The sequence below is a fragment of the Eptatretus burgeri genome, chromosome 6, assembly GCF_056783735.1.
Source record: "Eptatretus burgeri isolate ZD-2024b chromosome 6, Ebu_testis_v1, whole genome shotgun sequence".
Classification (NCBI taxonomy): Eukaryota; Metazoa; Chordata; class Myxini; order Myxiniformes; family Myxinidae; genus Eptatretus; species Eptatretus burgeri.
This window is the reverse complement of record NC_140966.1, coordinates 60,767,187-60,787,627: the sequence shown is the minus strand read 5'-3', so window position 1 is coordinate 60,787,627 and position 20,441 is coordinate 60,767,187. Positions and strand designations below refer to the sequence as shown.

At 40.8% G+C, this 20,441-nt stretch overlaps 1 protein-coding gene across 3 annotated transcripts in view; it reads left to right on the top strand.

The window, feature by feature from the left end:
- Nucleotides 1-20,441, top strand: part of LOC147024907 (zinc finger SWIM domain-containing protein 6-like) — a 194,836-nt gene that overhangs the window by 72,240 nt on the left and 102,155 nt on the right. The gene's annotated exons all lie outside the window — the stretch shown is intronic.

The following is a 20,441-nucleotide window of genomic DNA, read 5'->3' as shown; positions in this document are numbered from 1 at the left end:
TTTGCGTCAGCGGACAAGTTAAACAGTGAACTTTATCTGCTGAAAGGCAATAAGAGTATGTTTACTACTGGGGAAACAAGGTGTGGCTGATGCTTTCAGTGTTAACCCTTTGTCAGAGCAAAATAAGGCTATGGAGAAGGTTTGTACTAATCAAGTATCTACAGGGTGGCTACCACGCTAAACGACTTCCGCTTTCATCTAATTCCAAGATGGCCACCTTGATCACACCACACCTGATTAAAGACCAGACTATTGACTATTTTCCCTCTTTGTATGGCTCAGTAGTACATTTTACAGCAAAAAATAAATATTATAGGACATGGGACCACACAGATTTTAATTCAAAACATTTTAATGTTGATAGAAACAAAAATTCAAGAGGGCGGCCATGTTTTTCAGGTCGGAATATATATTTCTCACAGTTTGGAGTATTTTGCGTGTTGCTTTTCATGAGGTTGTTATAGGAGACCAGAGACATGAATAATACAGCATTTCTGATTCCTACAAACCTGTATACGAATACCATAATGCACTTTTAATGCAGTAATGTACTTTTTACACGTATCTGTCTTTAAGAGTTTAGGCAATTTCATTCATCTACATTGGCAAAGCAGTGAGCAATCTAGGTTAGCTATGGAACATTTACATGTAGTGCAGTCCCCTTTGCATGAACATCTGATTAATTCTCTGCAAGCCTTAGAGACCTCAGGAATTGTCATCCAAACAAGCAACTATGTTCCAGACTCCTAAACCCAGCCAAAATCTTGGGGGGAAGGAACCGCTTGTTGAGTTTCTGTGCTGGTTGTCCAGATTACTGCCTGGCATATCCCTCGTCTAAGATGTTGAAGCAACACATTCTGAGTAGGTTGTAAACGATCCATTGAAAGATTTCTCTGATATAATAAATCCTGTCTTATTTCATTAACAGAGTGGGCTGCTTTTATCATACAGGACAATAATATGTCTCTCAAGGAGTTGGAAGTTATTGGAATCAGGGTCAAGTTGCAGAAATGGATGTTCTGCAATATGGATGAAAGTTTCTGGTACATCTTGATATGCGTGCCATGCCTGCCACACTGACTTTTTTCCCCTTTCCCCGGAAGACAGATGTGGTGTCGCACCCAGATATTGCATGGAAGACAAGCGGTGCAACTGATTTTTCTGGTCCAAGATTAGCGCTGATAGCGTTTATGCTCTAGTATCTGTAATTCCTGCCTATACCAAAGGCAACCCAGACATCCACCCAAGGCTGTGTCCTTGTAAAACAGTGGAATTGGCCAACAAGTATGATGGTAACATCAGTATCTACAGTGCATACTAAAACACTTTTGCTGCCTTGCTTTAGAGCATGAAGTATGTGAACAACAATCCGCTTGTCCGCTTCCTTGTGATTACACTTCCCCATTTGTCAGGATGACCCTAGTGCCAAAACAGACTCATCCGATGTGATCTGGAGAGATGTTCCTTCTGGATGCCTGAACTGTGCAACCTTGCCAGCTAGAAAGCTGAAAAGTTCTTTTTTGTTCTCTGGATCACGTAAAAAGCCTAACCAATTCCCTGGGAGCTTTGCCTGATCTGATGCCTTCCTGCGAATACCATTTCCTCTTTGTTTTCGAGTAGAATTTTTCAAACTGTCTGAAATATGTTTCCCAAATTATGTCTGTCCTCCTTGTATCTTGTAGACGCTTCTGCAAGTGAGGAATAAATACTTTGTCAGCGTACTCAACGAAGGTAGAAATTCCATGAGTTGAAAGGCAGTGAACAATTACAGCTCCATCCAGTACCTCACAGTCAAATATTCCAGGTGGATCCATTTCATTAGATGGCTCAATACATTTCAATAAGTCTGATTTACTGCCCGGTAGATGAAGCTTTCCAAAGCTTCATCCCTGTGTCGTAAGAGGCGACCAGGGTTGCGTCAGGAAGGGCATCCGGCGTAAAACATGTGCCAAATCACTATGCGGATCATACGGATGATCCGCTGTGGCGACCCCGAACGGGAGCAGCCGAAAGAAGAAGAAGAAGATGAAGCTTTCCAAAATCTGATAGTGAGGGTGGGAATGACTGTATCTCATAGGCAAAAAACTTTTCCAAATCCAATTCCCTGTTTTGCATCGCAATGTATAGCTGACCAAACAGAGCTACATTGTTTTGCAACACCTTCATTTTCTTCCCTTGCTTTGACACTTCCTTTTTCTGAGCAAAGCCAATGAATTCTTCTTGATAGTATCATGAATAAAATGGGTACAGTCCTCAAGAACACATTTCACGTAGTTCTGGTACTGTTTTCTGTCAATTTCCTCGAGCGCATACAGAGAAGTTATCACCGATTCATATGCACAGGTGCAGTTGTCCAGTGAAACAAGTTCTGGGAAATCATCCCAAAATTTTTGATTACATTTTGAGACTGATTTAGGACTGGCTATGCCTGTTATGTCTCTCCAGACTGTGCATTAGTATCTGACTGTTGGTCATCTTGGATTTCCATGTGTCACATGACTTCCGTAAGGCATTGAAGGTGGTACCTACCCTGAAATCAATCTATAGGTTCTACAGAAACATCATGCCAAATTTGGTGCTTTTATCCGCCAAGTAACGGTAATTTCTAAATATGAGACGAAGCCACTTGACTAAAGGGATATTCAAGGCCTTTGAAATATTTTTATGCCCATTTGCTTCTCTGTGCCTTTCCACAACTTTATCTCATAGGTCTTTTCTCATATCTCATATCTCAAAGCTCCTTGGTGCTCATGGTTGAGTCTTTGCTGTAAAATGCACCACCCAGCAAAGGAAGCCGAAAGGAACAGATGATTTTATTCTGAAATAATTGGAATCATGACAATTCAACACAGGTGGAGGCCAATTAACTTAGTATGTGATTTTGAAGGTGATTGGGTTACACCTGATCTAATTTGCAATTGCTATTATAAGAGGGGTGAACACATCCAAGTAACATATTCTAGTTTTGTATTTTTAATTAATTTTCTGAAATTTATAGAATTTGTTTTACATTTAGAAGTTGTGGGTTACGATATGTAAATAGAGGTGGAAAACATCTGGTTTAATACAATTTAATTTCAGGCTATAAGGCAACAAAAGATGAAAATTTTGAAAGGGGTTGTAGACTTTCTATTGGCACTGTATGTTCCTATTTTTTTTTTATCATCGATTGTGGATCAGTGGTGTGGAATGACAGAGGAGTGATGTTGCCGCAGCAATGGAGCAGAGGTATTTAGCATTCAAGGCAGCACAGAGAAACGGAGAAGGAATGACCACAGGCAGCATGAGTCGGGACATCGACAGGACAAGGGATTTGAGTCGGCTGAGTAGACAAGCAGACAGAAAAAGCTGGCACAGGATACATGTGGAAAAGTGTGGACATGAGAGGAAATGCTTTGCATGTCTTTAGTTTGGCGTATAGGTACAGTGGGAGGTTAACACTGATACACCGAAGATTTCATACAAATCATACTGGTTACATTATATGATTGTGTATTCTAAAGGTTGTTTTTGTAAAAGGGGATCAGGTTATAATATTGGAATTAGCCTTTCACCTGTATGGAATTATCGCTAAGGGAAGACAATTTTATAGTTACTCCTGGATTTATAATCGGCCAGAAAATATGAGCTGCTTGTTGAAGGAGGGACCTTTGTGGATCTTCACTTGAGGGGCATTTGAGTGGAAAGAAGATAGGAGAACTGGGGGTATTTGGCTTCTGGTGTGTCGACTCTTGCCGACCCTTGTGGATCAATTGATAAAAGGACCATCACATCTCGTAACAACAGAAAAGATCGGCAATAGGGATAGGGGATAACATGAGATGATGATGGTTCACCATTTTAAAGGAGTGGAGAGAAGAAAATGTTTGGACATACTCAGGAAGGTGATTCCACACTCTATATCAGAAGGTGGTGTCGGGGAAGGGGAGAGTGTAGGTGAGTACTCAGCTTGGATTTGGGTTGGGTAACGAGGTTAAATTACTCCAGCAAGCAAGTAAGTGCAGGCTGTTGGGGGTTGTGAGGGACAAGTAGCTGAGGAGCAGGTGGTCAGGTCAGGTCAGGTATGGGAGCATGTGCTGGAGCAGCATGTCACTGCATCCACTTTGTGCCGGTACTCCAGGGGCCTCTGTCTGGCCATCCCCCAGGCAGATGCCTGGCCCATCTCTATCTCCTTGAGATGCTGATCAACCTGCTGCAACCACGAGACACATGGTCGGGCATTGGCCTCTTCCACTGACAAGGCTCCCTCACTGAGAGAATCTGGTGAGCAGGATCAGCGTCAGGAAAATGAGCCACATGTCCATATAGCCGCAGCTGACGCTCATGGACTATGGAAGTAACAATTCTCATTAGAGTCTCTCTCAGCAACCACTCGCTGGACACAAAGTCTGACCAGCGATAGCCAAGGATTCTCCAAAGAGACCTGGCACCAAAGGAATTAAGTCTCCGTCTCAGATCCCTGGTCAGAGTCCAAGTCTCATATCCATAGAGCAAGACTGGAAGCACCAAGGACTTGAAGACTCGGACTTTAATCCTCCCACACAGATACCGACAGTACCACACCCCATGATCCAGTGAATCCATTACACCCGAGGCCCGACCCAGACGTCTATTGACCTCTGGCTCACAGCCACCAGAGACATGAATATCACTGCCAAGGTAAGTGAATCTCTTCATGGCCTTAACATCCTCACCACAAATAGATACAGACAAGATAGCAGCATCCATGATGTCCTTGAAAACCTGGATCTTAGTTTTGACCCAGGCAACCCGAATCCCAGCACCTCCGATTCCTCATTCAGCACCTCGAGGGCCCCCAAAGGATATCCAGAGTCTCCGCAAATAAGAGTGCATCATCTGTGAAATCAAGGTCAGAGATCTTAACATTCTCAAATGATGCAGTGCAGCTTGATCTCTCTGACGTCCTCCCCAGAATCAAGTCCATACAAGCGCTGAAAAGTGTGGGGGCCAGTACACACTCCTGATGAACTCCAGTAACAACTGGAAATAAGTCGGAGATGGTATCACCACATCTCACAGTACTCTCAGTTCCAGAGTATCGTTCATTCATCAGAATGATCAGTTTTGGTGGCACCCCACGAAGACGAAGAATCCTCCAGAGGGCATCCCGATTCACTGAATCAAATGCTTTGCAGAGATCAACATAGGCTGCTAGCAGCCCTGTCCGAAACTCTTGTTTGCATTCGGTGATCACCCGAAGAGCAAGGATACGGTCAATCGTTGACCTCTTTGGTGTAAAGCCTGACTGCTCTGGGCACTGGTGCTCAAGTAGATGGTGGCAAACCCTATTCAGAATTATCTGAGCAAAGACCTTGCCCGGCACTGAGAGCAGCATCACCCCTCGGTAGTTGTTGCAGCACTTGCAGTCACCCTTCCCTTTCCACAGATGGACAACAAGGCCCCTCTTCCAGTCAGTTGGGATGATGTCTGTGTTCTAGGCAGAGCACAGAATTGTATGCAATGACATGAGCACAGCATTTCCACCAGTCTTGAGAAGTTCAGCATGGATGCCACAGACCCCAGGAGCTTAAACCCATTTCAACTGGTTCACCGCAGCCTGTTTCCACAAACGAATGTGGAACACACTTCATTGGAGGATCAGCAATCGGGGTAGTAACACCCCTGACATCCAACTCAACAGCTGGTGGATCAGCCTGGTCCAGCCACTCAAAGTAACTGGCCCAGCGGGCCTTCACTTCGGACTCCTCTGTCAAGAGCTAACCTCCCGCCACTCGAACTCCAGTACACCGAGGGACGAGTTTGGAGGAACGCAATGCAGGAATTCCCCTGTAAGCAGGAGGAGCATCACTTGACCACAGGTGATGCGCTTCCCCTTCACAGATTCCTCACACATAGGCCTCCTTGTCCACCCTCAGCACACATGCAGTTTTACGCCTCAACTCCCTGAACAGCTCAGCCCTGCCATTCAGCCTGGCCCTGCGACTCTGGTCAATGGTATCCAGTGTCGCTTGAGAGACAAAATTCATCTTTGTCCCACGGAGAGTTCCAAGACATCCATCCGGCAACATCAAGGACGGTGGTCTTGAAGGCACTCCACAACTCTTCAGGATTCCCCAAAGCACTCAGACCCCCAAATCCCCACTCAGGCTGTTTGCAAACTCATCAGCTACCCCTTCATCCTTGAGCTTGCCAACATCCAGCCAAGGCTGGGATGGTACCATTCTCCCAGATTTAAGCTGAAACTTCGGAGTGTGGTCGATATTTAGGAACTGAGCGCTCCAGTAGACCCGGCAGTTCTGGATCATCTTCCAGCGATCATCAATGAGCACATGGTCAGTCTCCTTTGCCACACCACCAGCTTTGGAATACCAAGTCCAGCAATGTGCCTGTGGGCGCTGAAACCATGAACCAGCTACCCTACGGCCATGACTTCTTGCAAAGTCAAGGAGCTTCGTGTTATTCTGGTTCACAGTTCCAGACCCATGGGGATCAACACATGTCTCATAACCTTCCCTATCAGTTCCAGTCGATGCATTGAAATCCCCCAAAACTAAAAGAGTATCTCGCCTGGGGCACTGATCAACCACAGATTCGAGCGTGTCACAGAATGCGTCATTCACGGTGAGATCACTCACCTCAATCGGAGCATACATCGAGACCAGAGAAACGACACCCAAGGAATGACGAATTCTTCGTCTCATAATGCACTTGTTCACCAGTGTCACCACAACTATCATTGGATTTAGCTTATTGGACATGGCTAAAGCAACTCCTTGGGAATGGTAACCATCAGAGCGACCAGACCAATAGTAGGTGTAACCACCTGCCATGATCTCACCACTCTCCAGTCTCCGAATCTCACTGAGTGCTGCAATACCGATGTTCAAATGCTTGAGCTCACATGATAACAGACAGGTGATCATCCTCTCTTAGGGATAGGACATTCCAGGCACCCACATTAAGGGACCACCTCAGGTTCACCCAAGGAGACAGCCATCTGGTGGATGACTCCTGAGCACCACGACCATCCACATGTACAGTATATATCTATATCTATATATACATATATGTCTTTAATATACACATAAAGAGAGACATTTTGAAGGACATTATCATAAAAAGAAAACCACAAAGCTTTTCTTTGTGCTCTCTTCAGGTGAAAACAGTCAATTCTGAGTCTCAAAGAGAGTCAATTCAGAATCGACTGTTGATAGGTGTCTATTAGACTGTTCTTCATCATTACTCGCTCACTTTGTGCGAATTTCACCTATATACATGTATACATTTATGTATGTGTGTGTATATATATATGTTTATATAAATTAAAAAAATAAAATGTATGTATATATATATATATATATATATATATATATATATATATATATATATATATATATATATATGTTTATATAAATTAAAAAAATAAAATGTATGTATATATATATATATATATATATATATATATATATGTTTATATAAATTAAAAAAATAAAATGTATGTATATATATATATATATATATATATATATATATATATATATATATATATATATATATATATATATCCCTTGAAAGGAACCAGCACAGCAGGAGGGCATTCTGCCCATCGAAATCTGTGCTCTGGTTACCAACTTATTGTTATTTGTCAGTCCTCTCTTGTTTATAATTGCTCAGCGTCAAGGAAAGAAGCAGCACGTACCATTTTAGATTGAACAATTCTATTTCCCCAGAATAGTTGTGATGCTGCACTCTTATTTGGAGGAAGGGGTTGGGGGTGGGGGCAATGGAATGCATAAAGGCATGTGGTTTCCACTTAAAATGTATAACGTCACCATAAAGCATGAACTCAGTGTGGTGTAATATCAAGTAGCAATTTCGTGCTGCTATTGTTTGCATTTATCACATTAAGACCATGTCTTGCACATCTTTATGATGCACCAGCTTATTGTGCCTTCTGCACTCATGCTTTTAAATGCTTGGTGTACATTTAAAGCCAGGTGCTCATTAAATCTGTAATGGAAAACAATGAACATTCCTCCCCAGAATAGCTCAGTTTGTAAAAAAAACAGCATTTTCCTCCAAAGATTTGCTGATACGAGACAAACTTTCTATTTGGTCTCTTGGCTCTGGTTTTGCTGACGCAGTTTATCTGATTGGTTGGGTCGACTTCGAGCCATTTGCCTTTTTAAAGTCTCCCTTGGGTATTATGGCCTGGTCAAATTTAGTCGAATGGAGCTGCGCTGTGTCAGCCTGAAAACTCCCTGAACTTCTTGTGGACATTTGATTCACCATAATGTGGTGTGTGGAGGCGTACCGCCGAGGGTATATAGCCACAACGTGTGAAGCTCTGCTGAGCTACACATGACATTACCTCCAGGCTCAATTTCCCTGTTTAATGACAAATTGCATACTTGTAGAATAATTTGTGCTTGCTTGCTAAACTGTTGCAGGAATACATTTGTACAAGAGGTGCTTTTGGCAAATAACTATATCAGAGCTGCCACCGTAAGGCTATTTTTGCCATGATAAGTCATGCATTCTGTAGGCACCATGCTGGTTTGCTGTTGACCTTGAGGTGGTTCCAGTAATGGAATTGCTGGCTTGGCTTTCCCTCGTTGATTCTTCCTTGTTTTCGTCTAATGAAGCATTTACTGGTCACTCAAACATGCATGGCTGGTCATTTTTCCATTATCAGGTTGAGTTGAGAGTGTGTTACTTACCAAAGTGGAAAAATAGAACTATATGTTACAGGTGGCACTGAGAAATGATGTGTGTGTGTCAGCAGGATGGTCATTTTGATAGGACATTATATAATTAGCTGTGTTGTCCTACTTTCTGAAGGACATTAGGTCATGTTTGTTCTTCTATTTTTAATTTCAATCTTGCTTTGAGCTTATGGTGTGGCAGGTTTTGTCAACTTCACAAGACAGCACCAAGCAGTGCCTGCTAGTGCAACAAGAGGAAGCGTGCTTGGCTGTGTTAGAGGTCTTTGAACTTTGCTTAATCTAGTTTTATTACCTCCACCACCGAAGGTGAAGGAGGTTATGTTTTCACCTCTCTGTCTGTTTGTCTGTGTGCAGGATATCTCAAAAAGTTTTGGACGGATCCGGATGAAATGTTGTGGACAGGTTGGGTGTGTGACAAGGACGAAGTGATTCGATTTTGATGAAGATCCGGTTCCGGATCCGACGACTATAATTTTTTTTATGTGATTTTTTTTCACCATTGAGAGATCGGGCCAAAAACAATATCTCACACGATATCTCAAAAAGTCGACAGATTCGGATGAAACTTGGTGGACACATTGGATGTGAGACAAGGACGAACTGATTCGATTTAGGTGAAGATCCGAATCTGGATCGGATTGGTCCCCATGTGTCTGGAACTAAATAATTTGATATGAGAATTATTTAATTTTTTTAAAGTGATTCTTCACCATTGAGAGATAGGGCCAAAAATGATTATACAGCATGATATTTACCCTCACCAAAGGAGTGGTATTGTGTTTGGGTGCGTTTGTTTGTTACTTGCAAAGTCTAGGATTTTTCAAGTGTATTAGTCAATCAATTTTGTTATTCTGTCTGTCTTTGTTTGTCTGTCTGTCTGTCTGTCTGTCTGTCTGTTTGTCGCCGACAGATCACAATTTTAAACAAATATTCACGAAACTTCACCACATGGACGAAATGTCACCACATGGTAGAGTTTGTCATAAGGAAGAAGCCTATTGTTTTTGAGGTCAAAAGGTCAACAACTGAGGTGAGATTTCTAAAATCCTCAATGTTCATCCAATTGACTTGAAACTTAAAGAAGATATATATTTCAGGTCACGGAATTCAACCACCAATTATTTTTTGAGGTCAATATGGATCAAGAGGTCAACAATAAAGGTGGTATTTCTAAAATCCTCAATTTTCATCCGATTGACTTGAAATTTGAAGAGGAGTTGCATATCAGGTCATTGAATTCAACCACCAATTATTTTTGAGGTCAATATAGGCCAAAAGCACAATATAGGCCGAATTTCTAAAATTGTCAATTTTCATCTGATTGATTTGAGATTTGAAAAGGAGTTTCATGTTTTATCATTGAATCCAACCATCAATTATTTTTGAGGTCAAATTTGTTTTAAGCATTTTGCAAGTGTTGTGTGTTCTGCATGACCTTGTCTTGTCTGTTTGTTTGTCTGCACAGAACTTCCGTGTTTTTCTCCGCAACCGCTTGTCGGATTGAGACAAAATTTTCACCATAGGTGCGACTACTCATGCGGAATGTTTTAATGATAATTATGATGTCATAGGTTACATGGTGTGGCAGCCATGTTGGCAAAATGGAAAAACTTTGGACTTCTGTATCTCTGAAACTGCACCAAGGAAAAAATTTGAAACTTGGCACATGGCAAGTACTCCTCATGTGGAATAAGTTTGATTTTTTTTTTTTAATAACGTCATAGGTGCCTTAGTTTTGACGTCATTGTTGCATATGTAGAACACCACATCTGAACAGTATGAAAATTTTTGAAGGTCATCTCAAGATAAAATGGTCCACAGAAAATAATTTGATGTCATTCGTCATGTGAATCAGCAGCCTTATCGTTTTTTCTCCCGTTTTTTTTTTAAACCTTCAAAAATCTTCTCTGAAGTGGCTGAACAGATCGAGGCGAAACTGCCTATACATGAGGAACAAAAGGTTCACAAATATGATTGTACAGGTCACATGGTTTGGCAGCCATATTGGATTTACCTGAAAACCTATAAAATCTTCTCCAGGATAGCTGGACAAATTGAGGGGAAACTTCACACAAGTGTTCCCCAAGCCATGGGTGTACAAGTTTGTTAAGGAATAATTGCAAGGTCACATGGTTTGGCAGCCATATTGGATTGAAGAAAAATATAAAATATCGTTTTCTCTGGAACTGCTTAATCAATCAAGGTGAAACTTCATGTTTATAATCTAGTCGTGATGGGGAAGGTATGTTTTAAATTTCAACTTGATCAGACGCATGGTCTGGCAGCCAGAATGATTTGATTTTTTTTTGATTTGGTTGTTTTTGTTTCTTTGATTTTTTTTTTTTTGATAAGGCTCACTTGGCTGTGCCTGGATGGATTTGAGGGTAGAGGAGTAGCTTCTGAAATGTGAATCCCATCCACGTTGCTCCTGATGACCGTCTTTGCTTTTTGCTTGTTTGGGTTCCTTCTGATTACTCCAATGCAGGATTGCACCTATTTGGTCTTCCTTTTGATTTTATTTGAATTGAATTTATTTTAATGCCATTCTAAATTCAATTGAATAATTAATAATAATAAAAAAAAACGTCATGGGTTAGGGTCGGATGTCCAATCAAAGCGGGGTTGCATCAATGCAGGACGTCTTGCTACCCGGTCATTACTGCCAGCAGTTATAAAGTGGCAGTTCTAATTATGTCTCTTTTTAATGAAGTAGCACACCAGTACACAAATGCCACCCAAAACACAACATACAAAATAAGTCCTGGCAAGGGTCTGCAATCTCTGATTGCTCTTTTTCTTGTTCAAAAATGTATTGGGCCTGATATGTTCTCTTGGATTAGGCATTACTTGGCATGCTCTACTGAGTGCCCTTCTCGTTCCTTTTCAAATGTTTTCATCCACAATAGGCCATACATATACCGCATGAGTCTTTAGATTATATATTGGAGTCCATCTTATAAGAAAATCCATGGAACTTAATGGAGAATGAGGCCATGAAGCCTGTGCAGTCATGCCAACATCCTGGTACTCCCCATCCCATGACTTTCAGATACCTATCAAACTCGATTTTAAAACAATTGCCTAATTTTACTGCCACTACTTTTTCAGGGAGACCATTCCATGCATTCACCACTCTGAGCGAAAGCATATTGACTGTGGTATTGTCATGGTGTATTTATACGAAGCATGCTGCTGTATTTAACATTGCATTTTGAGATATATGTATTGTTACGGATACATATCCTAGTCTCAGCTGTAAAATTGAGACTGGATTAGAATAGGTATTTTCATACATATTAACGTAAGTGTGGTGTAATTCCGTTATTATAAAATGTGTTAAGAAGGATCCAGTCCCCACCCAAGTGTCTGTATGTAAGCCCTGCCTTTCCCCTCCCAACATTCTTAAATCTCCCATTATCTATCTATCCTTTTATAGAATTTCCTCCCCATAATAACTAATGAGCATGACCCATGGCACGATCCCGAAGTCAGTGGAATGCCACCAGATGGGCAAGGACATGCCCTTATATGGACATCTGTCTAGTGGCGCTGTCCAATGAGCGTGACCCACGCATGATTCAATTGGCCCTGGGGGACTTTAAAAGCACACTTCTTACACATATACAAAGAACTTAACTTACCAGCACCAGAAGTTGACTCTCAGAGCTTGACTCTCAGAGGTAGCACCAGGAGTCTATGCTGAGTTCAGTTCGGGGAACTTTGTCATGGTGAGAGCCAACAGACATTTCAACCCAGTTTCGGCTGATCAGCCAGGTGACAGAATGGATCAATTATATATTCAAGATGTAAAATGGCATCATTGGCATCATTGGCATCACAGAAAGTGACAGTAGTACTGGTGTGCTACTTCATTTGTGTACTGGTTGCCTCACATGGTGAGCAAGGTCATGCCTATCTCAAGATATGAAATTTCTTATTGACACTGATGGTAATGATTAGTCCATAATGGTGACATGTTGGGCTTGACTTCCATTAAGAATGTCTCATGACAAAGATGACGTCAAGAGGCTTTGCGACCAGCTGAACAGGTTTGATGTCTTTAGAATAAGGTTGGTGGTCTCTCTGTTTTCTACCATCTATTTTGTGATATTACTCCCTCTGCTCTCTGTCAATCCTCTGACCCTCCCGTTCTACTCCAAGATTCACGCATTTTACAGTCACCCCCACCTGGTTAGGCTTCCAAAATCAAGGTTGACTGCACACCTAAACTCTTCTTTTTTTATTTATTCCTCGCTTTTCCCATCTATGGAACCACCTTCCTGAAGCTGTTCTGTCTCACCCTTCCATCGAGACTGGAGCTTCAAGCAAACAGAGCGCCATCATCTCTTGTCAACCAAATTCTGACCCATTATCTTTCTTTCCCCAATGAGCCTTTCCCAACCCAACCATCTTACTTAATCATTTCAGTGTTTCCTCTTCTCCTATTTTCCTGTCCATTCATTCCCTTGATGTTTGTTCCACTGTCAATTCTACCTTGTTCTTCCATGAGCTTCTCTCCTGTAAAGGAAAAAAAGAAAAGAAAAGAAAAAGAAGCATCTTCAGACCAAGAGTCCATTGTTTCCCTGTCAACAAATGACAGCACTCCAGCTGAAATTGTAAGTGACCTGCTTGCAGCAGAAATGAGAGGACAGCAATTTGTCATGAAAAAATGTACGAGAGTGCTTGATGCATGAGAGTACTGTATCTGCTTCTACCATGTGCTGAAGAAGAACAAGTCAAAAGGCATTTGCTACGCTGTACAAAACACGTGTCCATAAAGCACACGCATCAAAAACTATCAAAGCTGACAGAAAGATACCTCCTCGACTACTCAATGCCATTGGTGCTGATCGACAAGTGGAGATGATCGATATCTTGAAGCATGAAGTATCTCCAGTACCTTTGTCCTTGTCTAAAGAATCTGATGACTTGAATTCCACACTTAAAGCAGGGCTATTTGGCATACTGACCATCTGGAATCGATGTACCATCAGAAGTTCCTCCTGCTGGACTGACGACTTGGATGATGATTGATGCATCATTATGGATTGATGGTCATGCAGGCACCAAGTGTGCTCATACAGCCACTTGGAAAACCTGAAGATTGCTAAACCTTCGGTGACTATGCCGATGCATTCACGATTCACGTAGTCTATCAAGAAACACTTCAGAGGGGAGTATATCAGACTACAGTCAATCACACGATGGCAGGAAAAAACCCTTTGAAAAGATCATCGGTGTATTTGGATGAACCCCTCCCGCAATTGTGGAGCCAATTTATCGCAATGGAAGAGAACAAAGCAGATCTTTCCAGGTTTCTTCCTGATGTATTCATGTGCAATGAAAGGATTTACAAGAGCAATATGAGCTAGTAACAAGAGGTGGTTTCACCAAGCCAACAGATGCAACATCAATAAGATTAGACTCAGGCTTTAGTGGAAATCATGAAGAAGCTGACACTAGACTGATTTTACAGGCTGGTGAAGCAGCTAACATGGACTAATCGGTGTTCTCGGCAGAGACTCAGATGTGATGCTGTTGCTCTTACACTTTCTGTCCGAAAATGTTATCTGAAACATCCAATAAACGAAAATGATATCCCATACTTACCATCTGCAATGTTGAGGGGGCACTTACACAGTGAAGACACTTACACAAAACGTATAGAATAACCACCTCTGCTTTCATGCTTTGACTTGTGATTACACCTCATCCTTCCAAGAATACAAGGTAATGGGAAAAAGTCTTGCTGGAAAACTTTCCAAAAACATCCAGACTTTGTCAATGGTATCGGTCAGGATGGAGCACTTGCTCAGGCAAAGAAGTTTGTGTGTCACCTCAATGACGTTCCTCATGTATGGACCATTGATCAAGTTTGGGTTTTGCTCTTTGAAAAGGCCAATAAGGACCATGGGATGTTACCACCAACAAGGATTTGTTGGAACTGCATGTTGCACGTGCAAAATACCAGGCCAAGGTATAACTCCAGGCAGACCAACAAGTGATAGAGACCATGCCCCTTACTGACACATTCACCTGGATAAAGAGTCGACCTCTCTATAAGTCGTATGGCAAAGGTTAGCCCCAATTCCGGATGCTGAGTGTGGAACTCACGACATGGCGATGCAGATGTAAGTGGAACACAGGAAGCTGCAAAAGTTGCAGGAAAGGCTTGAAGTGAATCCCTGTTTGGGGTTGTGATATGACTACCTGTAGCAATCCAGCTGGCCAGTAGTATAAGCATTCATTCTACATGTCGTCAAACTTTTCTGCGTTTGTTTATGTGCTACTCGAGATGTCATAAGAGATAGCTGAATACCATTTCTGAATTAAGACAAGGCAGAATGGTGTTGAAAATAGATTGCTTTATAACATTTAAAGCAGGTATTGATATTCTGCATTGACGGTGATAAGAACGAGGATGGCACTCGGAAGAGTGCATATCTCCGTCAGGCTGAACAGTTTACATTTTGTATCCCACTGATAGGTCAGATCTGCATCCAGAGCTTAACCATAATCTAATTGATTTGTTCTTGCTACCTACCCAACTCATCCACCAAGTTTTATCATAATCTGTCCACAACGTTTTGAGATATCATTCTGGATGTATTTTTTGTGCCCATTTCTCAATGGTGAAGAACCAATAAAAAAAATTTTTTTAATTATTGTATCCAGATCCGGATCCGGATCTTCACCAAAGTCAAATAAATTCGTCCTTGTCACACAACCAACCTTTCCACTAAGTTTCGTCCAAATCCATCGATTACATTTTGAGATATCCTGCTCACAGACAGAGAAACAGACAGAAAGGGGTGAAAATACAACCGACAAGAAAAAGAGCAATCAGAGATTGCAAACCCTCACCAGGACTTCTTTTGAGTGGTGTATTTTTATTGGTTTTCAGGTAAATCCAATATGGCTGCCAACCATGTGACCTTTGATGTCATATGTGTGACTTTTATCCTCATGGATAAGCGGTCATATGTGGAAAGTTTCGCCTCGATCTTTTCAGCCATTTCAAAGAAGGTTTTTGAAGGTTTATTATTATTATTTTTAACAATATGGCTGCCAAATCAAGTGACTGATGTCATAAAAAAATTCCTGTGGACTGTTTTATCCCTAGATGACCCTCAAAAATTTTCATACTGATCGGATGTGGTGTTCTACATATGCGATTATGACGTCATAACAAGGGCACATATGACGTCACAAAAAATCACATTCCCCATGAGGAGTACTTGCTATGTGCCAAATTTCAAAATTTTCCTTGGTGCCTTTTCAGAGATACAGAGGTCCAAAGTTTTTCCATATTTCCAATATGGCTGCCACACATGTGACCTATGACTTCGTAATTATAATTGAAACATTTCGCATGAGTAGTCGCACCAATGCTGAGAATTTTGTCTCAATCCGACAAGCAGTTGCGGAGAAAAAGACAAAAGTTATGTGCGGATAAACAGACAGACAAACAAACAAATGAAATTGCTCGTTGAGCAAGGAATTGCCGGAATAACTTCGTCATATCTCCATGATCTCTGAAAAACACAAAAACCTGGATATCAATTTGGTTCTTATAAGTCGATAGTGCTACTGTTTAATGAGTTATAGCACTTAGTTTGGTCATGATCATAACTTGGAAGTCAATCGGACTTGAAATGGCGTTTTTATCACAATTTGAAATTTTTGACCCGACCCCCCTGACATTCGACCCCTGACCGCCAAGAAGGGTGTTGGTGTGACACCCCAATGAGATGTGTGGTTGGATGCACAATTGGAAGATACACATTTTGGATTTGGTTTGTAGTCGATACGACCATTTTAGCGGACGTTATTGCGAAAACAAGAATTTTGGTTTTTTGGTGACCTTGACCTTGACCTTTGACCTAGATTCACCAAAAACGACAAGTGTCTAAGTTGGACCATGGCCAACGTCTGTACCCAGTTTGGTCATGATCGCTGAAACGGTGTGGCTGCTACAGGCTAAATAAACACACAAACAAGCACAGACAGACAGACACAGAATGGCACACACAACCGACCAACATAATTGCCGAAATCCGAAGGATTCCAGCAATTAACAAACAGACCCAAATGCAATACTCTCTCCGAATCCTTCGGCGAGGGTAACAATGTAATCATATTGTTCACTAGCCTGGTGTTGGCTTCGTGGTTAAGGTGGCTGGCATAGGACCTTAAGGTTCTGAGTTTGAGCCCCTGTTTTCCATTATACCGTATTACACCAGGTGGGGTTGACTCAGCCTGTCATCATTCTGAGGTTGGTGAAATGAGTACCAGTGTGCTGGGGTAATAACCATTCGGGGTTAGCTGCGTCAGAGTGGTGACACATCCAGGACTGTACCTGTACTTACCAATGAAACTTCCTCAGCAGCCCTATTTGCCTTTATGGTGTGAAAGGAATATCATTATTATTATTATTATTATTATTATTATTAATACAGTGCTAACTGAACTGAGGTCAAATGGGATTAATTATTTAACCAGTGGACACGAATTGGGAAGCTACAGGACGTTTTTAATTTTGTGAGATCACAACAAACAAGTATTTATTAAGGAGAAATAATCCTTATTTGTAGATCAAATGAGCATTCATTATTATTCTATTACTGTTAACTATTATCATTATCATTGTCATAATCATTATATCTATCATTATTGACGAGGTATGCAACAATTACATGATGTATGACTATATAGCTTGTATCAAATTTACAAGACAAGAATAGAAAACTTTACCGAATATCGGTTTTTATAGAAACTAATGAAATATTAAAATTAATAACTACGTATGAATATACAATGATTGACAAGTAATAAGTGTTCATTTATAAGCTTAAAAAAAATCCTTCAATTGTCATAAGAGTTCATTTTCTTCGTTCCAGATGGATTCCTCAATGTGCATATTGATGCATTTTGCACGAATTTCCACTTCTCACAAAGAGATGGTGCTTTATGAATTATTACTCTTGTCGATTCAAACATTAATATTGGTTCATGAGCGCCAGCCAGAGTGACCACTATATTCGTTATGTCTGTGTGTCTGTCTGTCTGTGTGTCTCTCTGTCCAGAGCATAACTCCATGCACTTTGATCCGATCTTGATGAAACTTGGTTGTTTCTATATCAATGTCCAGTTGTGTTTTCCTGGATGACAGCGAGCTACGACCATTGTGGGTGGAGCCACGCCCAAAAAGTAGCCATTTTTAGGGGGTAGTCGGATTAATAATCTATCTTCTCCTGGGGAATTGACTGAATGGAATGGGTTCTTCGGTATTTGAATAGCAAAATGAATTATCTAAAACTTGTCGTTGTCCGATTTTTCATTTTCATGACAAGGTTAAAAAGTTAGAAAATTGCGAATTTTGACATAAAAATCATACGACCGCCCAAACTTTGAGAGCTGGGATGACAATATTTTTTATACATAATCTTGAGGTCATTCCCCACATAAAGTCTTGAAACCATTTCGCTCTATCTCGAACACCTTTCACATGGCGCCCCCTTCAAGTTTGTTTTTACCCTGATTTCATCAAAGTATGGATAATCCGAGGCGTGCGAAATGCCACATAGCTTATATGACGTTATATTGTTCCTGGAATGTTCTAGAGGAAGTTTTGCACCAAAGGTCATAATCCTTGACCTTTGACCTTTAAAGGCCACAAAGGTCAAATTTTCAAAGTTGTGGGAATCGAACCAGGTTTTCGACCTTCTTCGACGAACTAACTCCAATAAGCTATAGTACGTATCCTGTTTCCTTATTTTAATGTCCACAACATTGTTTTGGGAGTCATTGTTTTTGACTTCTGATGATGTAATTTGTGATTTTTTCTTCTCCAGTTTTCACCAAGTATGTGCAATGGCTTTAGAAACGTTTAAGTTATCACATTCCATACACTTTTTATTCAAATAATTATGTCATACGTGTCTGTTAATGCATAATTGATATATTGTCAAATTCAAACGAATGACACTTTTGACCTTGAAAATGACTTTTTAATGTCAAATTCAGAGATGTCATCCACCTGCATCACGTTTGCTATCCCATGCCCTATTGATCGAGCATGATTATTTGCTATTAACAGAGAAGTGGTGCGCTTTGCACAAAACAAGATCTTGGCAGGCCGACTATAAACCAGTCGACTCACCTATGAGCTGTTTAACCTGGGTTTGAATCTCGACACAGCTATAAACTGTCATTCTGATGTCTTGCTGGCAATGAGATTCATCAATCTGTGTGATGTTGATAATTATTTTTAGCCATCTCATCAATATTTAGAGGTTTTTTTTTAAATGTAGGATCTTGTGTTTGCGTTCAATTTGCTGGGACAAAGTGATTGTTATATGTGAGGATTCTAGCAATATAGATAATTATCAAAGGGTAAATACGCATTGACTAAAACATGTTCTGAATGTCGTGATCATTAAGTCTGCATTCCTTAATACTTATAACGATCATGCCTGATACAGAGATCTGACTGGATAGGTAATCATGCAATACTTGAAATATGCACTGCAAAACTTACCACTGTATACTGTCTGTAAATGATAAATGTTTATGACTTTCTACCACGGTACAACATCCGTAAACAATAAAAATCCACAGACACTTCTCAAATCATGCTGCCACAAAACCGAGACATACCAGCACCCTTGGGGAGCGATCGTGTCCGTGCAAGATCACTTGATGTGCCATTGTCTTTCGTCATGTGACCCTTAGTGGGTGGGAGCAAACCTCCATGGACTGACTTTTGTTTATGGACATTTCCGTTGTCAGATATTTGCAGACAGCTTCGTGATTTTTCCTTGGATATTGGCTTTGACTTGTATCAGAAAGCAAAATATCACCTTTCTAACCCACATAAAAGCTACGAAACATTTATGAGTGAGTGAGTGAGTGGTTAGAAAGAGCTTTATATATACTAGATGGGCATGCTTGCAGACTGCAAGCAGAAGCTCGGATGAATCCTATGGACAGAAATAATTAATATATGCTGAATATGTTTGAAGGGGATTGTGGAAGAGCTTTGGGTATTTGATGAAGTGGATTGTGCTTGCATTCTGAAAGAAGATAAATAAACCAAGTAACTCATTAATGAGTAATCAGAATGAGCTGTTTATTTAACAGTTTACAGCTGTAAGCTTCAATCTTTTTAAATTGTAAATATGATGTTACATGATAAAACTGTTGTTTACGTTACATTTGGTTGCAAGGCAACATAAAGAGACAAGGGTTTATGATTATAATTTGAAGACAAAACGTTCAGTGGTGGATCTGGTACTTCTAAGCCATAGTGGAAAACAAACAGTAATTGTCACAATCTTGTAGCTGCTCCCCTGTTTCATATTGTTAACAGAGCCAATTAAAGTTATTGTCTGAAGTTAGTATCTTCCCTTTTTGATACGGTGTTCGATTTTAGATGACGAGCGATTTACATAATAGACTGCAAGAGAGATAGCGATTCTATTTCATTTTCTGGGTTCAATTACCAACCTGATAAATGCAGTGCAGTACAGTATAACAGTCTTTTTGCATACTTTTAATAGATGATGAATAAGGCCTGCCTTAGGCCTAAGTCACATTTGCCACGGCGGCCGTGTGGTCTCCAAAATCTGTGGCCACTAGCAATTATACGGCGGCCGCAGTATTTCCACGGTCACACAATGTAGCAGTCACATAGGTTTTTATTTTTCGGGGAGCAGCACGGCGTATTTGGAA